The 8,983-nt window shown below is 34.4% G+C and overlaps 1 long non-coding RNA gene across 1 annotated transcript in view; it reads right to left on the bottom strand.

Annotated features, from left to right (window-relative positions):
- Positions 1 to 5,549: 5,549 nt before the first annotated feature.
- LOC107666900 (uncharacterized) overlaps positions 5,550 to 8,983 on the bottom strand; it is a 7,489-nt gene continuing 4,055 nt past the window's right edge. The window contains exons 2-3 of the long non-coding RNA XR_001631734.1: positions 5,847 to 5,997; positions 5,550 to 5,736 (exon numbers count right to left, since the gene is read on the bottom strand). This is a non-coding gene — a long non-coding RNA (uncharacterized LOC107666900). The remainder of the gene's footprint in view (positions 5,737 to 5,846; positions 5,998 to 8,983) is intronic.

Below are 8,983 nucleotides of genomic sequence, written 5' to 3'. Positions count from 1 at the left end.
AATGAGCAACAATATATAAGTGCAAATGACAAGTCTCGGTTAGCCTAACGCAGTACACGTAGCAAGGTGTGTGTGTGTATATATATATATATATATATATATATACACAAACAAAGAAAAACAAGTAGAATAGAAAGCTAGAGTTTTTTTTTTTTTTTTTTTTTTAAAAAAAAAAAAAAAAAAAAAAAAACTAACACTAGCTTCTCTATTCTTTTTGTATTCTATCTATTTCTTTTTATTTATTATACAATTAACAAAAGCAAAAAGGCCTCTAACACTAGCTTGCTCTTTACTTTTTCTATTCTATCGGTTTTCTTTTTATTTATTATATAATTTAAAAAAAAAACCTTGCTGTGTGTACTACGTTAAGCTAATTTAGACTTGTTATAGCACTTGTGTATCATTGGCCTTTTGTTGATTTTGATTGCTTCCATTGTCCTCATTTGTAAGTCGCTTTGGATAAAAGCGTCTGCCAAATGACAAAATCTAACTGTAAATGTAATGTTATGCAGACTGATCATAAACAAAGCTAAAAGGTTTCTTACCAGTGGCAATCTTTCACAAAACTTAACATCTACCACCCCAGGTGAAAAACAAGTGCACTTCCATAATGTACTTAAAGTGCTCTATTTTTGCGCACTACTTTTGTACTTAATATACTAAAAATTATTCTTTAGTACTTCTTAAGATAAACTTAAGATCATCCAAGTGTACTCAACTTTGCTATTTTGGGACACCATGAATATGAACTAAAATGCACTTTTAACATACTATCTGTAAAAATGTATTTAAAAGTATGTTAAAAGCGGATTTTAGTTCATATTCATGGTGTCCCAAAATAGCACAGTTGAGTACACATAGGTGATCTTAAGAAGTACTAAAGAGTAATTTTTCGTATATTAAGTACAAAATTAGTGCGTGAAAATAGAGCACTTTAAGTACATTATGGAAGTGCACTTGTTTTTCACCTGGGACAGTTTATAATGCGTACAATACAAAAAGTTTCAATGTTACAAAAATTCCAGTCAAATGTAATTTATGCAATATTTCAAACCTTTAACCCACGGGGGGGAATCAACCCATGGCAACAGTAGCCCAATTCCAAAAATAAAACATGGACTTGGCAACCCTGCATCCAATACGAGCTGCAGGAGTCATGGGTCGAGAGTAAGGAGAGATGACTGACAGATGCTGAAGGATTTGCTGCTCAGCAGATTGACAGATATCTGATCTTATAAGATGTGCTCCCTTTACACAGAGTGCATGTGATCGCCAAAGCGAAAGTAAAAGTGAACAGAAAGTGCTCATTCATAAGAGATTTAAATACTCCGCATCAGGGGCGGACTGGGACAAAATTTCAGGCCGGAAAATCTCACACTCATCCAGGCCTTCTCATACACCCACAACAAATTCGGAAACATGGACAACCCTGTTTTTGTGTGGCCATCACATAAAAAAAAGGTTTAAATCCTTAGGCTGGGGACATACAAAATGATTAAAAGTTCTCTCCTAAGCTGCACCTTCACTTCCATTTTACTTTTCAGTCTCTTTATTTTGCCCTGATATCCCTCTGTCTCTCACATGACTTTAATACTCAAGATTTAATAAAACTATAGCCTACTTCCTAAATTGCCTAAATGTCAAAATTAGTACAATAACTACATCATTACAATATCTTTCTAGAAAATCCTAATACTGAACATGAGTCATATTTTCCCCTTACAAAAATCAACCATGATTTTATTATAATAAAAGTACTGTAACCATGTTTTTTTTTTTGTTAAACTATGGTTATAGGGATGCAATTTTCACTGCTTTAGGATTAACATAAAATTTAGATCAACTTTGAATAAAGAAAGGAGAGATTCAGAGGCAGATATTTGTTTACGTATGTGAAATTTAGCTAGCAGGAAACACAAATTAAGTTATATTTTCCTGTATTCTCTTTCGAGTAGTCAAACAATCCAAAGAAAACATCTTTAAAACCGAAAGAAAAAAAAAAGTGACTGTAAAATGTATTTTCGGTATATGGAAATGACATATTTTCCGTTTTGATATTTGGGATATGGCCACTGCCCTATTTTGGGCTGTTTTTGACTGGCCATTGGGTTAGTTTTGTCATGCAGACCTGGCAACCCTGGCTGTATGGAGCAGAGCAGACGCGTTCAGTTTAGAATTGTAGCATATACAGTACATTGAAAGCGTTGTTAAAGGGTAAAATGGTGATAGTTCCCAGCAGCTAAATGAACACACCGTCCTCCTCCACACAATGGACGACAGAATAGCACACTATATGAAAACTGTCCCATGGTTTCTAATGCAGCAGGTATCATCATCATCATCATCTCCTGCACCAAAGGCAAAGCTCATTTTAGTTTTAGATTCCCTCCCTGCAGGTATCGAGTCACCATCTGTGGTTTCCCCAACCTTCATTCTCTCTCCGTCCTTGGAGTCCCACAGCAGCAGCGCAGCGTCTGTCCTCCGGCTATGATCTGTCTGGCTGTGATGTGGTCACAGTGTGCCGTCTCTCACCGTCCATTCTACAACTTTTCTTGGGTGGAATCTCACAAAACCCGTCAAAGACATTTTCAGGTCATATTTCTAGATTAAATATTTTACTTAAGGCCTATTTAAGGACCAAGATCTTGTGAATTCTTTTGCACGTAATGATAATTAAAGCTACACTAAACTATTGTTCAAAATTAACGATACATCATAATACCATATTTCAACCCTTATGTCACTAACTTAAGTCTTTAATTATTATTAATATTTTAGAGATGTCGGGAAGGATTTCCCGGGAAACGGCATACTTTCATCACTCTTCTGAGTGCGTTTACTTCATATGAAAGATATTATGTAAACACGCTCCGAGAAGTGATAAAAGTATGCAATTTCGCGGTCCATCCGGCAACTCTAAAATATAGATAATTATAGGCTAACCATAGTGATATAAGGGTTTGGAAGATGCATGGTTTTATGATGTACTTGCTTATTTAAATTGCTAATTTACATACAAGTTATATAGTGTAACTTTGTCATTACGTCATAAAACACGAATCAACATAGTTTGAATAGTATCACATTTACTGTGCATTGACATGTCTATAATATTGGTAACGACCTCTAAACCAGTTACTACTTTGGTCTGTTTGCCTATAAATAGCCTTGCCAGGTTATAGTTTCCAGCTTTATCTGATATACAGTATATGACTGGTATAGTCACTATGTCTACTGTCAGATTCATCCGCGCGGAATACCGGAGCCGAAGCACGACTGACCAAAACAATATTCATCCGCAAGTAACTTGTATTTTTATGCTTAAACCACTAGAGGGCCAAAAGTTACAGTGTCGATTTAAACAGAATTTACTCATGAAATACCATAAAGCAAAAAAAATAAAAATAAAAACACAAAGCAAAATTCATTCTCATTACTGTAATGTGAACAAAACAATGACACATTATTTAAAGATGCAGTGCAAAAATAATAAACACGCCCCCTGCCTGCCATTGGTCGACCAAACAGATAGCTACTCCCGCTCAAAAGCTAGATGATGACAAGTTTGGATGTTCAAACAAACATGAACAAATAAAACATCTAGCAGCATCACATTAATGAGAATTTTAAGAGGAAATGTGCAAAAATTATAACATCTTTTTGTCTTGATTTCTGGGGTGAACTTCACCTAGAAATCAGACTGGTGCAAAAGGCTGGTTTTAGCTATTTTATTCAAGTAAATTTGATCAAAAGTGATCATTTGGAAGATCAGCTTATATATGAATTGAACATTTATTTTTGTACTCATTTGTGGACAGAATATAACCTAAACATAAAAAATTGTAATAGTTCTAGAAAAAAGGCTCTAGAACTATTATATTTGCAAAATATAACTTTTTTTTGTCTTTTGATTTTAGGGCTGAAATATAACCTTGGCATGTTTTTGTGAGATTCACCTAGAAACCGTCAGGAAGTTTCATATCAGACTGGAGCAAAAGTTGATTTATTCATTCTATAAATATGATAAAGGTGATCATTTGAAAGATTAGCGTTAAGTGTAAACTGAACATTTAATTTTGTGCAAATTTGTGGACACAGTAGTAGGCCTACAACCTAAATGTTGCTCTGGATTGTGTATATTGCGTGCTTTTCATTTATGGCAGCCCTCTGCGTTTAAAAGCATCTTCCCGTGAGCGATAAGATTCATTATCACATCATGCAAAAATGATTAACGCAGCAATGCTTCAACGACTCATGAGAGCCAAGAGTCAACTCAAGCCCTCTGGTGTTGACCAGGCCTGCCAGCCCCACTTATCGTCCCCGAGAGCGTGTGCGTGCAGAGATCTCCTGGTTTAGTCCCGGTGCGCATGTGAACATCTGTCTTATAAAGCTCTTAAAGCGGAGCCTGTGATTTCACTCCCTCCTGACCGCCGGTGTGCTCCTGTGAGCTGGAAAATAGCTGAAGGTCAGCGTGTCCTCCACACATCAGCGTTAAAGATGAGGGTCAGTAACAGGGTCCAGATGATGCTTCAGATGACGGACGGGTTGTGAGGTCTTGAAAATGAAACCGCATAATTAATTATTCTCATCATTAGCTGACCAAAAATATAAGAATGAGATATTTTTTAATGTTTTTGGAAGAAGTCTTATCTGCTTAGCAAGGCTGCATTTATTTGATCAAAAATACAGTAAAATATGAAAATATTTTTACTATTTAAAATAAATGTTTTTTTATGTGAATATATTGTAAAATGTAATTTATTCCTGTGATGCAAAGCTGCATTTTCAGCATCATTACTCCAGTCTTCAGTGTCACATGATCTTCAGAAATCATTCTAATATGCTGATTTACTGCTCAAGAAACATTTCTGATTATTATCAATGTTGAAAACAGTTGTACTGCCCGGTATATTTTGTGAAAATTGTGATACATTTGTTTTTTCAGGATTCTTTGTTGAATAAAGTTCAGTCAATTTAATGAATCTTTCCTGGGTAAAAGTACTATTTTCTTTAATAAATTAATCAATAAAAATAAATAAATGAATCGATCAAATTTATACATATTGTTGTGTGTCTGCTCAAGAAACATTTTAGATTATTATTAATGTTGAAAACAGTTGTGCTGCTTCATATTTTTGTGGAAACTGATACATTTTATTTTTCAGAATTCTTCAATGAATAGACATTTTTGATTTTTTATTGCATATTTGCTGAAGAAAAGTACTATTTTCTTTAATAAATAAATAAAAAAGAAAACAAAATTAAATAAAGAAAAATTACATAAAAATAATATACATAAATAAATAAACAAACCAAATCTAATAAATAAATATTATTTTAATAGTATGTTTTACTTCAATAATATTTGTATTATTTGCTGAATGAAAGTACAGTTTTCTTTAATAAACATATGAAATAAATACAAATTAAATATATAAATAAACAAACAAAAAACAAAATTAATTAAAATTTAAATAGAAATTTTAATTTTAAAATAATCAAATATAAAACAACCCAAAACACCTCATCATCATTGTATGTTTTGCACAGGTTAGCATCACACAGTAAAATAAACGTAGTTTGGCTTATTTTGCTGAAATAGAAGCTTTTGGAAGTGATTTGGAGAGTTTGGTTTCCCTCATTCAGAATCAGCAGATAAACATGCTTGACTGTTCAGTGGACCACGATGACCTCTGAGTGAACCTGCCTGCTTTAAAAAGAGACTTCAGCATAATCCTGGAACCAAATGTAATACATATGAAGAGTTTCTGTTAATGCACCATATTACTTACAGTATAATCTCTTCATATAATGTGTTTAGGAAACTGAAAAAGGCTCCATCTCACCTCCAGCGACAGAAGGCCGTGTGAATCTCATCTCTCCGATCGAATCCCCCTCTAGTTTATTCTCCAGCGGCTCTCACATCCATCAGCTGCATCGATCGCTCCTCCGGTGCGTGGAGTAGCCCACAGGTGACGTTCCCACAGCCAAGGTGAGCTAAAGGCCGTTTGGGTTTTTGTAGTGAGATAAAACTGAGCGAATGACTTAATGCTGACAGAAGTACTGTCAAAACAAAAGCTGCTTCACTTTACAGCCAGAAACGTATCAAAACGCTCCAGCGTCTGAATCAATACAGCAGGATTCTGATTCAAACAGCATACTAGAAAGCAGTATGCATACTGAATTTTCTGTATGCATGAAATAATCAGGTCGTCTACTACATTTGCCAAAATGAACAGTGCACACTGCATGAGATACTGCATCCTACAATGCAAGGCAAATGTTTGACCTTGAAAGCAAATGTGATTTTTAATATTGTTTTGATTCATTATTTGACTATACTGACATATGTTAAGGCATATTGCATATTTATTTATGCATATGCATTTATGAAAATGCATATTTATTTATGCATTTTCAATTGTACAAAACTGATCATTCATATCCAAGATGACTGGAAGCCACACAATGCATTGCACAATGCAACATAAAACATGAGGTCATGAAGCAACCATGTAGCATACTACCATTTCGTATGTTTATTATTTAACTTTTTTAAATGAATAGAAATTAAACATTTAAAATACTTGTTTTTAAAAGAGAACACATTGTACCATTTTCATCTCATTTGCAATATTTAATTTCTGAAGAAATTAAATATCAGTCGAACTTTCTACTTCGAGGACCTGGATAGAAATGTAGTGGAGTGAAAAGTACGATATTTGTCTTTCAAATGTAGTGAAGTTAAAGTCATAAGTTTGCAGAAAAAAATATAATACGTAAGCAAAGCACAGATAATTAAAAAGTGTACTTAAGTACAATAATCAAGTAAACGCACTTTGTTACCGTCCACCTCTATATAATCAATAATCAAAAAATACTGTTGGTAAAAATAAATAACAAATAAATAAATGCAATTGGACAAAATAGCAAAATTCATATCCAAGATGACTTGATTCCACAGGTCATGTGGCAACAATGTATAGAAATGTAATGGAGTGAAAAGTACGATATTTGTCTTTCAAATGTAGTGAAGTTAAAGTCATAAGTTTGCAGAAAAAAATATAATACGTAAGCAAAGCACAGATAATTAAAAAGTGTACTTAAGTACAATAATCAAGTAAACGCACTTTGTTACCGTCCACCTCTATATAATCAATAATCAAAAAATACTGTTGGTAAAAATAAATAACAAATAAATAAATGCAATTGGACAAAATAGCAAAATTCATATCCAAGATGACTTGATTCCACAGGTCATGTGGCAACAATGTTATTACGGTTTGAAAAGTTTAATATAATAAAAATTAAGTATAACAATAAACATGTTTTTTTAAAGTATGAGTATGCAGTGTGCTATTTTTAATACTATTTTTAGCCATATTTGACTGCGATTTTGAACTTATCATAACTCAACTTTTGCAGTCCAATCAAATACTAAGAAACTTTTACACAAAATCTCGAACATAAATACAAAATAATCTAATATATAGCCCATTCATCTCTGGGATGAGAAGTGAATGTCACTGGCTTAATTAAACATGCAATGTAATGAGGTCTTGTGAGGACAATGCAGCATTATTGATGCAGAATCAGGTTTCACCTGATATTCTAAATGTCTTTATAGATTGATGTGTAAAGATCACATTTAGATGATGGTGAGAGTGAACATGAGGTCAGGGATATATTCTCTCGGTCCACAAATGTCTTATTCAGAGATTTTTCCCAAAGAGGTGCTCGGCTCTCTCTCTGCTTTCAGAAATCAGTCGTCAGGCTCATCGTTTGTGACGTGACGTGTTTTATTCCAGCACGACGGATCCTACATCAGCTGAAAGCACATTTAGTGTCCTCTGCTTAAAACAATCTAATACTGTCATGGGGTTCATGATTCATAATGATCTGCCATCACTGAGGTTATATATTGTTGCTATAGAATTGTGTTTCTATATATTATATATAAAATAATAAATGAATAATCTCTCTCACACACACACACACACACACCCACACATATACACACACATATACACACAGATATACACACACACACACACACCCACACATATACACACACATATACACACAGATATACACACACACACACACACCCACACATATACACACACATATACACACAGATATACACACACACACACACACCCACACATATACACACACATATACACACAGATATACACACACACACACACACCCACACATATACACACACATATACACACAGATATACACACACACACACACACCCACACATATACACACACATATACACACAGATATACACACACACACACACACCCACACATATACACACACATATACACACAGATATACACACACACACACACACCCACACATATACACACACATATACACACAGATATACACACACACACACACACCCACACATATACACACACATATACACACAGATATACACACACACACACACACCCACACATATACACACACATATACACACAGATATACACACACACACACACACCCACACATATACACACACATATACACACAGATATACACACACACACACACACCCACACATATACACACACATATACACACAGATATACACACACACACACACACCCACACATATACACACACATATACACACAGATATACACACACACACACACACCCACACATATACACACACATATACACACAGATATACACACACACACACACACCCACACATATACACACACATATACACACAGATATACACACACACACACACACCCACACATATACACACACATATACACACAGATATACACACACACACACACACCCACACATATACACACACATATACACACAGATATACACACACACACACACACCCACACATATACACACACATATACACACAGATATACACACACACACACACACCCACACATATACACACACATATACACACAGATATACACACACA

Source organism: Sinocyclocheilus anshuiensis, unplaced genomic scaffold, assembly GCF_001515605.1.
Source record: "Sinocyclocheilus anshuiensis isolate Anshui unplaced genomic scaffold, SAMN03320099.WGS_v1.1 scaffold1535, whole genome shotgun sequence".
Taxonomy (NCBI): Eukaryota; Metazoa; Chordata; class Actinopteri; order Cypriniformes; family Cyprinidae; genus Sinocyclocheilus; species Sinocyclocheilus anshuiensis.
The sequence above is the reverse complement of the archived record's forward strand: the minus strand, read 5'-3'. Positions and strand labels throughout refer to the sequence as shown.